Source organism: Corvus moneduloides, chromosome 8 (genome assembly GCF_009650955.1).
Source record: "Corvus moneduloides isolate bCorMon1 chromosome 8, bCorMon1.pri, whole genome shotgun sequence".
Classification (NCBI taxonomy): Eukaryota; Metazoa; Chordata; class Aves; order Passeriformes; family Corvidae; genus Corvus; species Corvus moneduloides.
The window spans coordinates 9,816,723-9,837,173 of NC_045483.1; the positions used below are offsets into that span (position 1 = coordinate 9,816,723).

At 42.0% G+C, this 20,451-nt stretch overlaps 1 protein-coding gene across 3 annotated transcripts in view; it reads right to left on the bottom strand.

Moving 5' to 3' along the window:
* SHOC2 (SHOC2 leucine rich repeat scaffold protein) overlaps positions 1–19,693 on the bottom strand; it is a 67,058-nt gene extending 47,365 nt beyond the window's left edge. Inside the window, exons 1-2 of one of the 3 annotated variants that reach the window (XM_032116179.1) lie at positions 19,564–19,693; positions 18,683–18,833 (exon numbers count right to left, since the gene is read on the bottom strand). The gene's annotated coding sequence lies outside the window, so the exon portion shown is untranslated. Of the gene's footprint in view, positions 1–18,682; positions 18,834–18,952; positions 19,027–19,563 lie in introns of those variants that run through there. The other 2 variants (XM_032116178.1, XM_032116180.1) reach the window with 2 other exon arrangements.
* Between the last annotated feature and the right edge of the window lie 758 nt (positions 19,694–20,451).

Below are 20,451 nucleotides of genomic sequence, written 5' to 3' on the forward strand. Positions count from 1 at the left end.
AGTCACTTGCAAACAAAGCACATTCTCTCCTACAATTTGCTAGCTTCAAACATCTGACCTACAGAGTTTTCATCTGCATAAATGCATTTCAGCTTCTGCCACTGCAGCCACCACGGACCAGCTGGGAGCAAACTGCTGAATCAGTCACCAGCGGTTGCACAGCTCCTCTAAACACAAAACCTCATTCAGAGGTATGGAGACAGCACAGGAACAAACCAGCCATCAGTCCACCAGAGATCAAAAACCACCTCATCTATCTCAACAAAAGCCTGAAATATGCCAGCTAGACAGCTTCTCTTCTTTGGGAAGAAACCTGTTATTCCAGAGTACAGGGTTCTCAGTGGCAGCAGGCACTAATACTGTAATGGTTTGTCGTGCCAGCTACCCTGGTTGGCTTCTTCAGTAGAGAAGGCTGACCATTAAATTCATCTCAGTCCTCTAAATGGATGGCCAGCAGATGGTAGTTCCCAGACTACCAATTTAGCCTCATTTCAATACCCCAGGATGTGGCACAGCTTTCACCCTAATCCCCTCTCACACTGAGGGAGCGGCTTGATCACTGCAGCCACAGCCTGAGCCTGTGGAGCCGGGTAAGGAGGAGTCCTGACAGCACAACCAAGCCCTTTAGAACATCTTCATCTGCCTCAGGACTGCAGCCAAGACCATCCCCTGACCGTTTGCTGCTTCCATGGCTGCTTAACAGCCGAGCATAACCCTGTCTCACATTCGAGCAAAACCTGGGGGTCGAGGGAATAACTGAACAAACATCAGTCCAAGGGGGCAACAACTCCATTTAGACCATCTCTAAGGGCTTCCTTACGCTTCACTTGTGGCATCTTAAATCTCCAAGCACATCTGTAACTATAGGCACCTAATTACAAACTCATGTGCAATTACACCCGGAGTTACTATAAATAAGCAAATGAGTTTCTAGAGATTTTGGAGGTTGATTGTGTGCTTGCAGAACCAGGCAGATCTCCCAGGACATCCCATCCCAGCTTCTGACACAGCCGTGCCCTTCCAGGGCAAATGGGCAGGCACATGGACATCACTGCTGGGTTTGAAGCTTTGGAATCCGTCTTTTCACCCACTGGTCACCAGCTTTGCTGTCTGTGGAAGTACTTCACTGCACCAAGTGCCAGGTCACATACCAAAGTCCAGAGCTATCAGGACAAAAAAGCTCCACACTTGCAGACAGAAGAAAGTCACCGATGCAGACAGAAAGTCGTCTATGCCTTAAGTTCCTAGGAGGTAGAAATCTTTTGTGTCCTGCCTTTGAACTCACCTAGCAAGTACAAAAATACACATGCTGTGATTCATTCTGTGCACTCCAACATTACTTTTACGAAGCACTCTCTCTTCTTCTCCTTTGCAGGAACAAAAACCCACTAGTTTTTCAGCCAAGTTATAAAATACCATTATGTGTTTTTGTAGAAGCAGACTCCAAGAGCAAAGAATTCTGCTAACGCCATGCAGCAGCTTATTTTAATATGTAAAAAGGTACTTTCTGCATGTGTGGCCCCCCAGCATGTACCTTTTGAGCTGCATGTCTCCATTTCCATGGCAACTCGCTGTATCAGCAGGCCGTGTAATCCTGCATAATACATGAAATTTGAAAATCCTAACTTGCTAGATGAAACAAATTTCCCAGATTTAGTGCAGGTTCTAATATCTCTTAAAGGGGTCATTCTAAATGGATATATTAGCCCAGGAAAACCCAGTTCATATTTTTGTGTATGCCACTGTATCTATAGTGGCATATAACCTTCTGCAAGAGCCAGTGCTCCCAACCCACCCAATACCCTCCTTTGAATAAAGATCACCCACTTGTAGCAAAAACCTAATTTCCAACATGAATTTCACTATTACCACCACACAGACACAACAATTCAGATCCCTCAACAGTTCCTACAAACACAGGAAGCAACCTGCCACACACAGTTTTGTTACAAATTTGGCAGAAAGTGGCACTGGTGCCACCAAAGGCGATGATACAAACTACAAACCAGCATCAAATATTTTTCATTCATTCATCATTTCCTCTGAGCAATAAAAACAACTTATCAAAACAAAACCTACTAAAAAGGAAACAAAACATGAATGACAAGCAAGAGAGAAAGTAAACACACAAAGCAACAACAGAGGAACACATTATCTACTAATTATCTATATTATCAACAAATTTAAGTTATTTTGACCCTACAGAAATTGGGACAAAAGCACACACAAAATCCCACCACAGTTAAACAAAAATTGCTCAATTACTATCTAGGGTAGCATCCCACCCTGGTCCCTAACAGCAACACAGAATTATCTACCAAAAAATCTTGTTCATTGTAGCAGTTCTCTGTTTCTTTACCTCTGAATTTGATGCAGTAAGTTTGCTCACCTTCTTCAACATGCTTTTCTGTAATAATTATGACTATTTCACAAAGTTCACTGCTGGATGATTCTCAGTCCCTCAAATTTTCTGACCATAATTAGTGACTGTAAGTCACTGGATCATTTTGCATAGGAACACTATGCTAGAAAAAAAAAACTATCTAAAAAACAACTTAAAATGTATTTTTAACACTATTCTGAACACAAAAAGAATTGATGACTATCTTCCATGTTCTAGCAGACAAAGCCACAATAACTACATTACTGCAGCTCAGCACTGAACAATATCTGGTCTCTCTTCAATTTTTTTATTTTTTAACTAAAATTATTTGCAGTTTTTGATCTTCAGCTAAGATAACAAAAGCCTGGACATATTTGTTCTATTAAACACCTAGTTTAAATATAACTAATGCATTGAAAAGGAAATATGCAGTAACATTTACTTTTCAACTAACATTGTGAGTTTGGAAGATACAGAAGTGTCTGTCAAAGTCCAAAAAAATACTTTACCCACAAGTTTCCAATTACGCATCTCCTCATCTTTAAAATCATTAACATATTTTGGATCTGACCAGTTCTTAGAAAACAACTAGCTCCTTGAACAGATCAGCATCCTTCCCAGAGAAAAGATAACAATCACAATCAGCATCAAATTTGCTCTAAGTGTACGTTTCTGCTTCATTACAACTAAATTAAATTAAATTTATTTTAAAATTGCACAATGATCAGCTAGAGTTCTTTCTTTATGATGGTATATTTTTCCACAAGTTTACATTATATATTTAAATATTACAGGAAACCAAAACAAATGTAGAATATTCTGAATGAAAGTCAAAAATATCTACACATCTCCCCCCCCCCCACTGCTTAAGCAATGTTTTTTTCCAGTGAAGTTTTTTTTGTTTGGTTTTGTAATCTGACTCTTTCAGATAAATGCATCTTACCTGGTGAAAGTAAACTGATTCAGGCCAAGTTAATATATATATATATATAGAACATGAGTACAAAGAAATTGCTGTGTTTCAGTTAACTAGATAAAATACTCTCATCTCTTTTCTCCAGCAATCATTTGCCTAAACATGATGTGACCAACCACTTCTGCGATCCAAGTACTCAGATGCAAGAACTAGAAACTGTCAAAGAGAAATGGTATTCTTCCTGTATTATGTGTGCCCACGCCAGCTGGAGTCTCATTTTTAACTGCTACATTTCTGAGGTTAATTGCATTCTGCCCACTCAGTTTCAACTGGATTTTGCATTATTCCCTCCCTGTCTTCATCCTCCTGTGCTGCATTACTGCACATGGTTAAGCAGATTACCACATTCCAATGGACACCATGTTCCAGTGGATTCCATGTTCCTGGATCACTGCTTGAAATGATGCTCAACCACAGCTGCAGAAGCCAGAGTAACTTAGAAATACCTTGGGGAACTTTGCAAATTAACGGCACCATGGAAATGTAGACTCATTACAGACCCTGAGGAGGTGACGAAGAACAAAAGTGCTCCCAAGCCTCTTTCAAAACTTTCAACTGTTTTCCCCCATTGAGCATAACAGAATTAAACACAATGACATAAAGCAGTGAAGTATTATTGAAACAAACAGATGCATTCTATAGGTGATTCGGGTAGCCCTGTATACAGTCAGCGCTCTGTGGCAAGGGCTTCTTCAATCACATTGATCTGTATTAGACTTCACTCCTTCAAGCTGACATTTACCAGCATCTGCCTGCCAGCCCTTAGGGGTTTTTGGATTGTTTTGGAATTGGAGAGAGGGGCCTTGAGGGAACATAAGAATAGAGGGAAAAGATAAGATAATTTACTTGGTTCAGCTGTTTGCAAGACTAACAGCTGGTAAAAGCACGTTGCTTTGTTCAAGTTGAAGGTAATCTTAACACCAATTTCGTAACTATGGCATTTTTAGTTTAGATTAGGGACTTCAAATCTATTAAAATGTCTGGTGCCACAGTGAATTTCACCATATATCCACTCCTGGCCACTCAAAATCTAATAAGAAAACTACGAGGACTTCCTGTGGTAACAAAGCTCTGAGTATTTCATACACCCTAAGCCTGCTTCACCTCCTCAACACCAACAGCTTCTGATACAAGGCATTCCCACAGAGCAAGTCAATCCCAGAGGGGCCAAAACAGGCCTTTCCTTTCAGCTGAGACACCCTCCTGCTGTCCTCCCCGCCTTCCACTGGGTCACAGCAGCCACACAGAGGAAAAAGCTCCTGCCTGGAGCACAGGCAAGCTGAGAAACAGGCAGGAGCTGGAGCAAGAACAAGGATGGGAGGTGGGCAGGCACCGGTGACGGGCAAGAAGCAGCTGATAAGAAATTCTACACAAGAGAGCATCACAGACATAAAAATACTGAGAAAATAATCAGCCAACAGGCACCACTCCTGCACCTACACAAGGCCTGAAAGAGGGGTCTTAGAGATGGCAAAAGCACGTAGTGACAGATATTAAACACACTGACAAGTACGGTCACCTAAAGCACTTGAAGCTGTCTCGTTCACACCTACCTAATTCTGATTGCTTTATATTGCAAACTTAATTTTCGTAACTTCTTAAGAGTATTTTTATTTAGCTTTTTACATGTTTTCTTCCCCATTCAACATTGAATGTATTAGCATTACGAAAAAAAGCAAAAATGACAGCATTTGAATTCATTGCAAGTTCATCCCCATTCTTACAGATTCCCAAGATGATCCCAGAGATTTCTTTTCCAGGATAGAAGATAAAAGTGAAACAAACAAGGACAAGAAAGCTCTGTTCACCTTCCTGTGAAGGAGCATGAAATGTCCAGATCTACCATGAATACTCTTTCTCCTCACCCCCACTGTCACAGTCCCTGATGCACAAAACACCAAAGCCCCAGCCTGGCACAACACTGAATACCATTCTGCTCATAACTTTGAGCCTGATTAAAACATTATTTCATATATACTAACAATTCTGGAAAACACATGATAAATTGGGTCTCTTCACAGGAACAAGATGTTTTCCTTCAAAAGGAAAAAAAAAGTAAAAAGAAAACCACTATGATCCCTTCCAAGCAGATTCTTCAAAATCTGTTCAGATGAGGCATCCTTTTCTTTTCTTCCAAAAAAAACCCCAAAAGGTCTTCAATTACATTTTTCCTAGAAGCAGTGAAAAACATGATTTCTGCTTGTCAAAAATCAACTCAGTGATAGACTCTTAGCACACTTGAAAGGCTTGTGTACTGCAAAAGTAGAAAGTAGCAGCAGTGCTAACAAGAAAATTGTCATGGAAAAAATTTAGATGCAATCTGAATAAAACAATATTGTATAAATGTTGCAACAATACCTTTTACCTCACAACTTTCCAAAAAATTAAATAAGGTAATGGAAATCTGAAAAAAACCTGATGAAAAAGCAGGGTAGCTTAGAGCTACACTATAGTTCATATCATTATCCTAACAAAATTAAAATCAAAATTGAACTATATGCCTATTTATAATGAGTGACATTTTTGCATCTCATTGCCCTGTGTTTTAGACAAGAAAGAGATGCCATAAATGTCTACATAATTCAGCAAGAAACTGTTTATGAGCATTTAAAATGCAACCTCTACAGCAGGTCAGGTACAACAGTGTCTCACCAGGCCTGCTGGTCTCCAGGTATTTGTCCCTTGCAGAGTCTGTTTGCATTGAACAAATGGACCAGAGGATTGCACTGAACTGTGCAAGCTGAGAACAGGGGATTCCCTGCATTGGGATTGCCCACATCTGCTCCTCTCTGACCTGCACAGAGGTGAGGATGTTCTCAGCTCCTTGCAGAGTGGCCCTGAACTCACCCAACCTCCAACAAACAGCTCAACAAAGTGATGGTGCCTCAATTTTTGCACTGATGCACAGGGCAGGAGAGGAGGATTTCAACCACCTAAGTGACATTCACATGAGTTGCACAAGCTGAACCAACTCAGATTAAAAGACAGTGAGTCCTTTTGAAACCAAGTATAATCCAAAAATTATTAGACATATGCAGAAAGAGCTCAGAAAAAATATACAGCCTCATAAATTGACTTGAAGGACTGAACAAATTTTAGTACGACAATATGCTCCAGAACAATATGTTCAAAATGAGGGTACTATATTTATATATGAACAGTATGAGGATACAAGGAAAATATCTGAGGACGTGAGAACAGAGCTCCCGAACAGAAGGAAAAAGAAGAAACTGAAACACTGTAGAGGTACCTGACACTCTAAAAACAAAACAATAAAAATTAGTTTAACAAAGAAGTTGATTAACTAATTTTTACTAATACCTGCTACCCGCTTGCGCCTTTTTTACTCAACCATTCTCAAAATAGTGGGAAAGGAAGAAAAATCACAGGAATGACACTTCCAAGGAAAACATAAAGGATGAAAAAAAGAGAGCAAACATCAGTACAGGTAAAAGAGAGATGAAAACCACCAGCACATACCTGAAGTGAGACAGGAGTACTGGGTACAGGCTGCAAGGAACTCTAAGTATGACAATGGACAGGAATAACCAAAGAGCAGCAGCAGACAGACGGGCAGGACATCAGAACTGGGTAAGGAGGATGCGTGGAGCAGGACCTAAATTGCTGTGACCCCTGCAACAGGGCATGGCCAGTGGCACCCTCCCAGCAAGGCACAACATATGCCAGAGCTGTATTCCTCCACCCCATCCCAAGCCTTGCTCCATCCCTCCCTTTGCTGCAAGGCAGGAAACAGGCCAGTTACACCCAGTCTTTTATTCCCATGCTGGGGCTAAAGAATCAGCATGTGTATGAGGAAACCTCCTCTCTGCTGGCAGCCCCCAGCTCCTGTGATTCTTGGACAAAAGGCTGTGCAAACAGGGGCAGCTTCTCTCCCCCACAATTCCTCCTTCCTCCCCTTCTTACATTCTCTGACAATAATTCTTCAAACAGGAGGTAGAGAAGAAGTTGCAATCTGAAGAGTTGAATATCACTGAGTGTACTGCACAAATTCCTACCAAACCAAAAGCTTCTGTAATTCTTAAGAGAGTAACATAACTAGTCTGACAATTGTCAGTACTGGCTTAGTATTATATTTAAATGCTATAAACATGAATTTTCAATTTTTTAAAAACGAATATACACATAAAATCACTTTATATTAGATCAGCATCCTATGGGGATCAAATTCAGACATGATGCAAAGAAGAAAATTTTAATTTTAAATGATTCTTGCTTGCTAAGGCTAAATTTGATCCGTTCTTGTGAGGACTACCAGTTGGAAACACAAGTGAGAGAAAATGAACCACAGCCTCTGTTTTTGACACACTGCGTGCTGTCCTCTAACTCCTAAATTCCTCATGTCAGATCTGTGCAGATGATACTATTTCACTGCTCACTTTTCTCACAACCAACTTTTAGCTTATTTTACAGAGCAAACAACATTATTACTAAATCCAGGCCAGATGATCCCTGCCAACACTCAGACTCATCACTGTGGGCTGCATTACAGCATGATCTTACACAGCACCATCTCGTTCCTACTTCTAGCATTTATCAATAAATTACTATTTTGATCCAGGAGCTCTTCATCTCTCTCCAGAAGAATGTGGTATCTTCAAGAGATGCTTCTACGGGTCCACTTCTTCTCATATTTATAAACACACCATAACTGTAGGAACCTGCTAGAAAATTGTCCTCCATCCTTTAGCCATGCTACCACTATGTTTAGATGGGACTACAATGTGTTATCTAAGAAAAAAATCAGTGTCAAAGTATTTACTGCCCAAATAGCCCTTCCACCTGTCCTTTAGAAAAAGGAAGCAAATCATTGCCCTGCAAGGCAGTTCTGGCCTGTGGACTGCTTCCAAGCCATGCTGCCCTGCGTGCTCCAACATATTAGTCATGCCTGCACATACAATATATATAGAAGCTGCTAACAGAGATACAAAAGACTGAATGTTAAATAAAAAAGGGAGATAACACAGCAAATCCAATTTAGGCTGAAAAAATACCATCTGTTCCAGTTAAAATTTCTTCCTCATCTGTAGTATCATCAGGAGCCCTCCGTTTGTTATTTATTATTTCTAGATAATTGTTTCTAGATATTGTTTCTAGATAATTATTTCTAGATATTGTTTCAAATATTAGGAGGTTTGCACAAAAGCCACATTACTTATTCAAGCACCACTAGCTATCACCAGAAGTACCAAAATAAAGTTGGAAGTGAGCCACAAGTGAGTTTGGTAAACTTCACAAAGTGCAAAGTAATTCTCCCCCCTACTTTTATATGTATGTATGTGTATATACATATATAATTATAATAACATAATTACAACTATGTCAGCGTATCAGAGCACCTCATACTGAAAAGTGACCCTTAAAGGCAAATGAAAAGCTTGACCTAAAAGAACCATTTCCTTGCACTGGCTACTTACCCTGCTCTGTGATCACCTGTTGAAGCTTTCCTTTGTCACTGCTATTCAAGCTGGGATATTTTATTTACATTTGGCTGCAAGCACTAGGCAGTGGTTAGTAATACACTAATAATCAAAACCAAACAGTAGCCTTGGATGTAAAGTGCCCATGATCACATGAGGTCAGAAAAAGGACTATACAACCAGTTCCCCCCATCTGACTGATAAGAGAACTTAAGTGCTCACTAGCTGTTAATTAGGAGTTTCAGCAGCAAGGAAAATGAGAATCCAAATGAATCCTAAATGCAGGAATTCTAGAGTTATCATCTCTATAATGCATCAATAAAAATTTTATTTTGGAGTAGCTACCTGAAAAGTGGTCAAAAACTGGTGAAGAGAACACTTCCAGCATCATTAATTCTATTCTATTAATCAGGTTCTCCCCATTAATTTTTTGGTAACTGAAGAGCAGCACATTTGTAGTGGATGAATATATACAAACACCTGAAGTACTTATGGAAGATCCATCAGAGTGGAACCCCACAAAAGAAAACTTGCTAGTTAGTTCCTTATTCTTTCATTTAGTTATAAAGCAGGCTATACAACACTGAATTTACATAAAAATCATAACTAAGATATATCCAGGGCTGTTGCCCATCTCACCCTCCAGTGCTTGAGAAAGTTGCTTAAACGGGAAAGAAAACTGGCTTTAGGAAGGGATTTAAAAGAGTCTCAGCATTAATTTTACGCTCTGCACCTAGACAACTTGAAATTCAGTCCATGAGCTTTTACAGCCACACACAATCCAAGCAGAACTTTTTGCTCTTCATGTGACATAGAAGTCACTGCTCTATCACTGAAAAAGCGCATGAGAAAGTTCAAATCATTATTAATTTCTATTTAGAAACAGCAATTTGAAAGTAGCACTCACCTACGAACTTCCCATGCTCTCTCCCTTGACTTTTATTAGAAAGCTTTATACCTCTAGACTTCCAAACAGTGATGGAAGTATACCAGTTACTTGGAGAAAGTTCAGGCATGCACACATACCTGAATGTGTGCATTAAGATGAACGGAGGCAGGATACCTCACGTTACCTCAGGATAAGGGAATACAGACAAGCAGTAGCAATGAGTAGCTTTCATGCTCTGTACACCCTTTTGCCTTGCATTAACTTGTTTTTGTGTCACAAAATAAGACATTTACAAAAATTTATTCTGGACCACTTCTTTTTGTTGGAAGATATTTCAACTATTAATTATGTCATTTCAAAGACCAAGAGGGAGAAAAAAATCATGCTGTAAAGGTACAAAGAAATGAGAAAATCAGTCAAAGCAGCTCTCAAGCATACTTTTAGATTTCCATGGTATACAACTGATTCGTTTATATTAAATACTTCTGAAAGAGACAGCAAGCTGGCCCAGAGAACCAACAGCGTGCAAACTGTGAAAGTCTCCCTGCTAACATAAAGCAGGTTTAAGTGGAAAAAAACAAAACAAACCAGTTTCAGTAGACACTGAAAACCACAGGACTGAAAGCTGTGACAAACACAGATTTCTCATTCCAAGACTTACATGTTGAGAATAACACAAAGATTTGCCTACAGAGACTGAGGATGTATGTCCACAGCTGATACACACCATGAGCTTTGAAGCTTAAGATGAGAGCACCTTTCTTTTAGTATTATCAATACAGAGGATCATTAAAGAAACAAGAGGTCACATAAAGACTACAACCATTTCAGCATCCTTTCATGTCACGTGACTACTTGTTACCACACTGCACGTTCGAAGATGTAACACGATACTCTCTGTGGCCAACATGCTGCTCTCTCACTGCCAACAGAGATCTCACTGCAGTCCTGGTTTTGTGCCCATTTGCCTTGCTCCACCTTGCACTTGTCTGGGAGGAGTGAGGAGTTTGGGGTTGGAATCCACCTCTGTTTCTCAACCATGGTGAGCTTGGCATCTCCAAGCCACATCCTGGGACTGGGTTTCAGGTCCCAGTGGCTCACAGGAGGGAAGGCAGAGCTATCCCACTGCCATTGCTGCTGGTGAAAATCTTCCCTGTGTGTCTAAATTTCTCTACTCTAATGCAAAAGGGATAGTGCACATCACATATAAAGGCAAGAAAGTTTATTCAAAACTATAAAAGGCTACAAGATCTTTTTGATACTGCAACAGCAAATTCAGAAATAACTATGATTTTCTCAGGGCTTCTGAAGCAGAACACTTCACCAAAGGCAAACACACATCTTGAGATGTGAGCAGCTGCTCCAGAAGAGAAAAACTAGTTCCTTGTTCTCCTCTCTCTCTCTTTTTTATTTTTACACAACCTGATTTTGAGAAAAACATTTGGGTTTTCGTTACCACAGGAGGGCAGGAGCATGTAACGCTCCTGTCGATTTCTTCTCAGAGAGAGCAGAACAAACAGTGGGAGCTGGAATGCAGAAAGAGCCAAGTCAGAGACCCGGAGCGTGATGAAAATTCAGTCCTACCAGCGGAGTTAACTGCTTGTTAATGAAGGCGTATGCATCCCATCTGCTGACTACAGAAGAGCTGGAATGGGTTCAAAAACAGCCCAAGACAGACATACCATCAAATACACGATATGAACGTTGTGATCCACACTCAGTTTACCCTGTGGATTTTGGCAGGGCTGACTGCAGACCCAAGACACACATGGGCACTGAGGTGACAGGACATGAACCGTGTCCTTGTCACGCGTTAACTGTCACTGCCCGGTGAGAACAGGAATCCTTCCAGCAGAATTTGTTTATTCATTAATTCTGATTTCAGGAGAAAGTTCTGGCTTGCACCCAGCAGCTAATTGGTTCAATAAACAGCATCTCAGTCTAGAAGAAGAAAACATGATACTACAGTGAGAGCGTGTAACTGAAAGCTCGATATCTGGGTATGACTTAGGGCTTCTCCGAAGAGCTGCACTGCAAAGAGAGTTTTAAAAGACAAGACAGGATACAGTCTAAACGCAAGAAACAACTACCAACATTCATTTGAAGACTTCTTATGGGGAAGAGAAAAGAGAAATTACTACTGTCCCTAATGATGACCCAAAACACAGAAAACAAATTTATGGATGAAGTCACGGAGAAAAAAAAAAAAATCCAGCTTGTTGTATTTAAATTCTGAATTACAACTCACAGGTATATTTAAACTTCTGCTCCCTCCTAGCTAGGCCTGTCACACACAATATGCTAAAAGCAAAGCTGCCAAACAATTGAGTATTCCAGAAAGCAAGTATGTAGTCCACCGTGAAAAACAAATATGATAACCTGAAGTCTCTGAACATCCACATGCTGTCAGAGAGTTCAAAAGAACTGGAGGGACTCACCGAAATAACATCTGCTGCACAAAAACAAGCTCCCAGGTATCTTAATTTGTGCTATTTATTAATATGAATTTCCCTTTTCACAAAAAGGAGCAATCTAGAATTTTAAATTCGATAAAGCTTATGCAACTGCCAGTATTATAAAATTCTCTTAAGTAAGTAATATTTTTGGTTTTGTAAGTACTGAACAATAGCCATCACATTTGAAGAACTATTAGAAAAGTAATTGTCACAGATTGAACATATTCGCAAGAATATTTGAGCTGAGGCTTCATTTAACCCATACATCCCTTCAATAAGAAATTTGTGCAAATCACTCCAAATTCTGCATATTATATAGGATTTTTCTTGGCTTTAGACCCTTTGATTGTACAATCATTTCTCTACATTAAACATTTTTAAAAGTCATGTACTCTAATGTGCTACATCAGAAGCAACAGCAAAATGGGTTTTCATGCTAAGTCCTTCACATTCTGCTGTGATAAGCATTTTGCAGGACTACACAGATGGATTCTCTGTTAGCCCTTCACTTCCTTGTTTAGGAGGTCACTTTTTTTTCCATTATTTCTTTTTATATAGATCTATTTTTGACTGCAGTGGACTTTTGTTTACGTATTAAGCCACCTGATGCCTCCAGGAGACATATAGTTTGCTAGTGAAGTCATTTTCTCTCTGCTACACACAGTGACTCCGTGTAACTACACACTTCTAAACAGGAGTTGGTATTTGCAGCAATCTGCAAAAGACTCCTGGCTGGGCAGTTATCCCTTGGAATTCAAACAAAAGCACAGTTCTGCTTTTCTGAAGTAGAGGGGGAAGGGGAATATAACAGAGCACAAAACTCCAACATCACAATTTCAGAAATACATCTGTTCGTCTAATGAAGAGAATAACGATCGCTCAGTTATTTCTTTGCCCTGGACAGCTGCAGGTTGATGGGGGGGTGTTGAGTTGGGAGAGAAGTACTGAGAGAGATTATAAGGTGTTTTAATTTCTTTTCTAATGAGGATGGAATGATGCTAGATTAGGTCTAACACAAACAAACAAATAAGACCGAAGCTAAAAGTCTGAACCTTTCCATGGCACAATGCACTTTACTCAGCACCTGCAGTTGCACTGTATGCAGAGCTTTAGCTAATTATCTACAGATTTACTACAACCTTCATTACTGTGCAATATAAGCTTTGTGACACACTGAATAGCTTTCTTTTGTTAAAAAAAAAAGTACCTATGCAACAGTTAAAAGACAGTTTAAAAGAGCTTTTTTTTTTTTGCTCTAAGTATTTTGACACAACATGAGTATTTCCTCCCAGGACAATTCTGAATAACCACTATTAATGCTGTGTATTACAAAACAGATCATAACTTTCAGCATAAAAAAAATTTACAACAGTCAGAAATCTTATTATATAGGGGACTGGACAGTTCACGTGCTACAATTACACAGACTACCACTACTGGCAGTCACAGGACAGAAATCCCATAACAAAGAGAAAGCAAAATCCCCTATTTGCCAAGATTTAGATAGCTGGAGCACAGGCAAGAGAAAGGAAAAGGAAAAGAGAGAAGTCTGACTCCCCACTATCATTGCTGCACCTCGGCTACAAACAAATATTGGGCCCTGGTTGTTTTGGCTGCCAGTCAAGTATTTCTTCATAAAAGTAATAAATACACTTACTTTTCTTCCCAGTCAACACAATATGCTAGACCAATGGATTGTAGCGACCATTCAAACCGTCATGAAACTCTTCAATTTCTGATTTAATACTAATTCCTATTAGGATGTAGACACTGAAAACACAGCTAAAAACAACAGTAAATCCTAAAGAGGTTTTGCCATATTTTTTGAAGTACTAACAACGTCATCTGTAATATCTAATAGGTAATTAAAATCCATATATATCTGTACATGAAGTATAGATACACTACAGTTTAGTGTTCACAGGTATTGGGGTTTCAAGATTATTTTTATTCTTTTACATAACATTATTTAATCTTGCATTTTCATACCCATCACTATAAATAATTATTCTAAACTTCTAATAGACACAATTTTTTGACAGGATAAGTGTTAAAAGTACTGTATTATAGTAATATATATGTTGTTTGCAGCACTATGCAGAATACTTCATACGTAAGTGAATCATCAATCATCATACAGAAGTCTTAAGTAAATTTAGGATTCTCACAATTCTATCACTTACTGTTTCAGAAAACAGTTTTTGTAATTTTAATTCTTACAACAAGATCATTCTGCATATCCTTAACCTGAATAACTCACACTGCTTTAATACATGCAAACAAGTGGAAGAGTGACAAGCTACTGATACCAGATATATTAAAAGAAAAAACCCCTAACATTTGATTTAAACCTCCCTTTCTTGATGCAGTTTTCATACACTAAACCACGTAAGACAGAGTGAACCCTAGGATTAAGACTGATTAGCCACAAAATATAAATAATAATTCATGTACCATCCTTCCCAAAATTTGACACATTACATTAATAACAAGTCTATAGCCACAAGAAAAGTCTCTATGCATCTATTAATCACTAGGAGTCAAGTACGTGATACTAATCACTGTTCTGTTTAACTACTCCGTAAAGCAAACTTTTGACAGATAGGTGATGGAAACCTGCCATCAATTCCCAAAAAGTGTCTGCTTTCAGTCACATCCCTGTATCGACACTTTCACTAAGTCAACAAATGTTTCAGCACCAAAACAATGGTTTCACATTCCTTATGCAGAAAATCTTCTCACAGACATCCATAGGATTTCTGGAATTAATGCAAAATGAAATCTCAAGCAAACATGTTTTGCAACCCCAAATATAGTGAGTTTAGAAATAGTTGGTGAAAAACTGCTCAAGCTTGAAATTTTTTTGCCTCCAAGTGCATGTATCAACCTGTGGGCTGAAAGGAGTGGGAGACTAGAACATGGCTAAGTTAAAATTGCACCTCATCACAAACAAGCCTCACTATTTAATAAGGATGCACTTCAGAACCCCTCTCCAAAGCAATACCAACCACGAACGAGATCTGTGCTACAGAAAGAACCTATTTTAAAGCCTAGCAGTCAAAGCAGTGAGTGAATTGAGATGTGCTGCAATATTTATGCAGCCATTATAATGCAAATGCAGAAGGTATTAGAAAGGCTATTTGCATTGGTGCACAGCCCCTTCAGTCTGCGCACAATGCCGACAGAAAGAACAATTAGGATGCATGCATAACAAAAAGACTCCGACCACAGGGTAGGCAGGTCCACTGAACCGGATACAGTATCTACGGGATCAACAGGGCTCCATGGAAATACTGTCTGCTGGATCACACCATACCTCTTGTTCATACTTAGAATATGAAGCGTCCTTGGGCACAAAAGCGTATAAGGGATTAGCACAGCAAAGGTGAGAGCAAGCTACAACCCATTTAACGCGAGCACCAACCTCATGTCTCACAAGACAGCAGCTGGGCTGGAGCACAGCTCGGTCCCCAGGGCTGCTCCTCTCGGCAAAACCCCCCCACCACTAACAGCAGCAAACTTTCAACTAGGCTAAAAAATAATAAATTAAAAACGGGTACATACTTTCCTGTGGCAAAAAAAAATGTTCTCCAGCACTTGTTGTGACAGAAAGGGAGGCAGGCGTGCAAACCACAATCTAACATACATCCACTCTGAGAACAGACTATGCTTTTGCAGAGAAAGCAAAAAACAAACTAACAGACTCAAGTATTGCCTTTTTTTTTTTCAACACGTACACCTGAATGGTAAAACAATACTAAAAGAACCAAGTGTACAGGCAAATGGTTTTTTTATACAGGCAAGCCAGATTGTTTTAAAATGTTCTTTGACCGTGCACCCCAGTATTTATCCACATGAATTCACAGCCTCTTAGTATATCCTCACACCAGTCAGCATGTCTACAATTATGTGATGGGCTCTGATCTCTCACGTATCTCTCTTGTAGAGCAATACAGATAAAGTACTTCTTAAACCGTGACAATCTTAAAACAATCTAAAATCACCACGCGGCACAAACTTACTTTTTTAAAAGAAATTAGAAACTGTACATAATTTCTATACAAAAAAATACATTACCTGGAGGTTAATGATGAAAAAATTCTTAGTCATTAAAATTCCCTTTTCATCCAGAGACCCGGATATACTGAAAATGCCTTTACTGAACCGAATTTGATGTTGTAGAATTCCCAGATTTGTAATAGTACGTGATGTGTATTTCACAACAGAGTCAAGGCAAAGCAATGCAACAATAAACAAGCAAATTAAGGTCAATGGCTAATACTGCAAACATTACCTTGCTTATTATAACAACCTGTTACATTTTATCCTGGTCCATTTTGTAACACAGCAAGACCACTCTATCAAACAGACCAGACTATGTCAGCCAGTACAGTTTCCACGACAAGGAGAGTTCTTTTTATCTGTACAATCAGTTGTAACTGGCTTTTTAATCTTCACTACTGCATCCTCCCCAGCCCTCTCACACACACACAAACCCACCAAAAAGAGAGACAGAAATATCTCCTCTGAGATGCAGTTGCATGCAGCAAAAATAAATACAAGGTACTACAACGACAGAGTGGAAAGCAAGCCTCGCTTCAATTAAAAGAGCACCACTGAAAAATAAAATCAAAAGCAATGAGCCTCGAAGCGTTCTGGGTGAGAAATGCCACTGGCCAAGCTGAACGGGAGGGTATGGCGGGCTGGACATGAGGACATGGCACCGGCTCTTCCTGGACACCTCAAACCCAGGCACTGGGGAGAGCAGGGGCAAGGTGGGCATCAGGGACAGCCATCCCGGGGGCTGTGGTGGGACACGGGAAGGGGCAACGCTGCCTTCCCCTCCTGCGCACACAAGTTTTCATCTTTGCTCAGACACGAAGGAGAACCTGCTCCTAGAGAGACACAGCTCCTTCCTAGCACCCACCCAAATTCTCCACAATGGTGTTTTGGAACCACTGAGATCTCTTATTAACTCAGTTTTATTTCCTTACTACCATGCTAAACCTTCCCAAAACAGAGCTTTGTTATTTACTGGGCTTCCTCAGCCTTGCCAAGAAGGAATCACAGAATGTGATCCTTCCCATTCCGAATATGCAGAAGATGCTTTGACAGCCGTAATTCAATTACCACGCACGAGCACCATGCCCACATGCAAGCACCTGCATCCACCTATTTCACGGGTGCCGGACACAGGTCGACAGGTGCCGGCTCGTGTGGTGACAAGCGAGGACTGCCACACACACACTGTTCCAGCAGAAACATGCTTTTCTAGAAAGCCACAGCCAAGTCACAATCAATCCAAGGGTTTCCTAAAGGGCACACGCACAGCAGTTATCTTCCAAGAAATTAATCTCTGTACATAGGCTAACAGCGCAGGAAGACAGCTGGAGAAAATATTCCTCGTCTGAAGGAATCCCTTCAGTCACACGAAATTCCTGGAGGAGAATACTCTCGTCAGTGAGATTTAAGTGTCAACATAACAAAGGAACGCCCCTCCCAGCACCTCCTGCCTTACAGATACGTCAGGCTGGAAAGGAAAAACTACACCGGGAACAGCAGCTATTCGCAACCAGCACTGTTCATCGACCCCCCCTTGCCATCAGCCCAAACAAAAAATGCTGGGCATTGTTTCTAGGAAGAGTAGATAGAGGGACATGGAAGAACACAGCATCCTCTTTGAGGGTTCCTCGGTATTCCTCAAAGGAAGGCTGTCGACACAAGGAGAGCCTTGTCTGGAATCATCTTTGTGTATTACAAGGTTACATATAAAATTAGTTTTGCCTAATATACATGTTTTGCCTTGTCACACGTGCAGAAATGCTGATGGCTGACAAACAACCTAAAGTTAAAGGAATACGGCTTCAAATTAGTAAAATAATCTCCCATTTTACTCGTCCACAGCAAAGAATAATTGCATAGAAAAACAAAACAGTCAAATCCAAATCATTCAAGGGGAATTAAGAGGATGAGGGTGTTACTAAAACTAAAATGTATGCACAGTAGTGTAATAACAAATTCATAAGATACTGTAAATCTTTCCTAAAACCAGACTAGGTTTATATCAAGATCACCATACAACATATGTCTGAAATATGGCTGTAAATAAGTGTGATTTAATTTGACCACCACCTACTTTAAGCCCTTGATTTTATAAATAGAAGTATATAATAATGACTAGTGATTTTAAAAAAACCAAACAAACATACACACACAGTTTAGAGGGTAAAAAGAACAACATATGAAGTCAAACAGGCAAACAAGAAACCGTAGAAAATTAAGACCCTGAAGGTAATTACCAAAACGATCTTAATTTCTATTCTGATAGTTAAAAAAAAATCCCCACCAAGTACTGCAGCAATGACAATACACACAATTACAACTCCTCGATCATGAATATTCTGCCTCAAAAGTGTCTGCACATGTGCAGAACTCAATGCTTCCACAGTCCCATCTCAAAAACACAAAAATTACCAGTACTATTTCAGCACTTCGCAATTGTTTTCTCACACGCTGTGACTTTTTATTCCATGTCCATACCTGCTCCTAAATAGGATGGACAAGTGCAGCAGCAACACAGTTTCACCAAACTTCAGTTCTGCTGAATTTCTGTGCAGCTCACACCCAGTCGCAATTTTAGTCAACGCGGCCGTTCACCTTCCTAAGGTTACTACCGCTTTTGAAGCATTTCCTAGAGAAAGACACGAACAACTCGGTGAAGACGCCTTCTACAGCCACAAATACACGCGGGAAGCTGTCACACCGCTTTTCTCTGTCACACCTCTCTGTTTTAAATACCGGGAAAATCACCTGGCTAGACAGGAAGGCGACGACTTTTGAAACGAGATTCTGTCTCCGTGGCTCCATCAGAACTGCCACAATAAATACATCGGGCGAAACAGGAAAAGAGCCTCACGCCTATGCGAGAGGGTGGGGGACCGCACTGACACAGGCAGAGGCAGCTGTAATCATTACCCGCACGCCGGTAATCATTACCCTGAGCGCCAGTGCCACTACACACACGCCAGCTCGCTTCAATTTCGCTGTGCCAGCTCCCGGCACCGAGAGCTGGCGGGGAGGAGGAGAGGTGAGGCTGTGAAACGGAGCTTCCTCCTTTCTTTTTGTTGTTATTGTTGTTGTTGTGGCGGTCGCTGCCATCGCCCGGCGGCGCGGGGCAGTCCCTCGGCCGAGCCCCGCGGGGGCGATGACCGCCCCCGGCCCGCCCCACCTGCGCCGGGCCCCGCGGAGCCGGGCGAAGCAGCCCCCACCGGGACGGGCACGGGCTCCCCGCCGGCCGCCCCGCCGCCCCCACCTGCGCCCCGGCCCTCCCCGCCTTTGTGCCCGCGGCCTCCCGCCGCCCCCGGCCGCCGCCCGCTGTCAGCCGCCGCCCGGCCGAGCCCCCCGGCCCGCCCGCCCCGTACCGTGCGGCTCCGCCATCCTCCCGCGGCGCGCTCGGCTCCCGCTCCGCGCCCGGCCCTGCCCTGCCGGCCACCGTCTGTGCGCACCGAGCCGTCACGGGACCGCCCGCCCACGGACCTCCCGCGGCACTCGGGGCGGGACCGCCGAGCGCGGACACCGAGCGCTTCCAGGTTACGGCGGAAGCGCCGCGTTGCCAGTGGCGACGGCGGGAGCGGGGCCGTGCGGGGCCGTGCGGGGCCAAGCGCTCCCGGCGCCCGGGCCGGCTCCCCGCGGGGCTCGGGCGGGGCTCCCCTGCGCTGTCCCAGCGCCGATCGCGGGTCCCGTGGGTGGGTCCCGGCCCCGCACGCCCCGCTGAAAGCTGCCGTCGTGCCAGCGCTGCCGAGGTGTCCCCGGGTGAGGAGAGCAGCCCGTAGCTCCGTTGGTGACCCACTGCAACTCATTAAAGTGTTTCAACAAACAGGAAGTGTTTTCCTGCCATTCCAAGCGCTGAACTGGCGAGTTGGCCCCCGGCGCAGCTAGGATCGGGAATTCTGGTGGGATGGGGGGTGCGGAGCAGCTCTCCGCAGTGCTGGACGCTCAGGGCACAGCCACCCGCTCTTGCTGCAAGGCACCTTTAGCTGCTGAGACATCGCCAAAGAGATGGACGTGGGGACCGCGACACTCCCGTGTCTCCTTTCTCGACAAAATCGGGACTATTCCCAGCTGGCAACTACTGTAACCTCAGACCAGTGTGCTGATTCTTCTTTCTGTAGCAGGTATCTCAGGCTAAGCCCAACCAAGCTGCCCTTGCAAGGGATACGTGGGAGCTGCAAGAAAGGGCAGCAGCCGTTCAGAAGGTGACAACCACACCTCTGTGTGGACAAACACACTCACGTGTGACAGAGCACCTG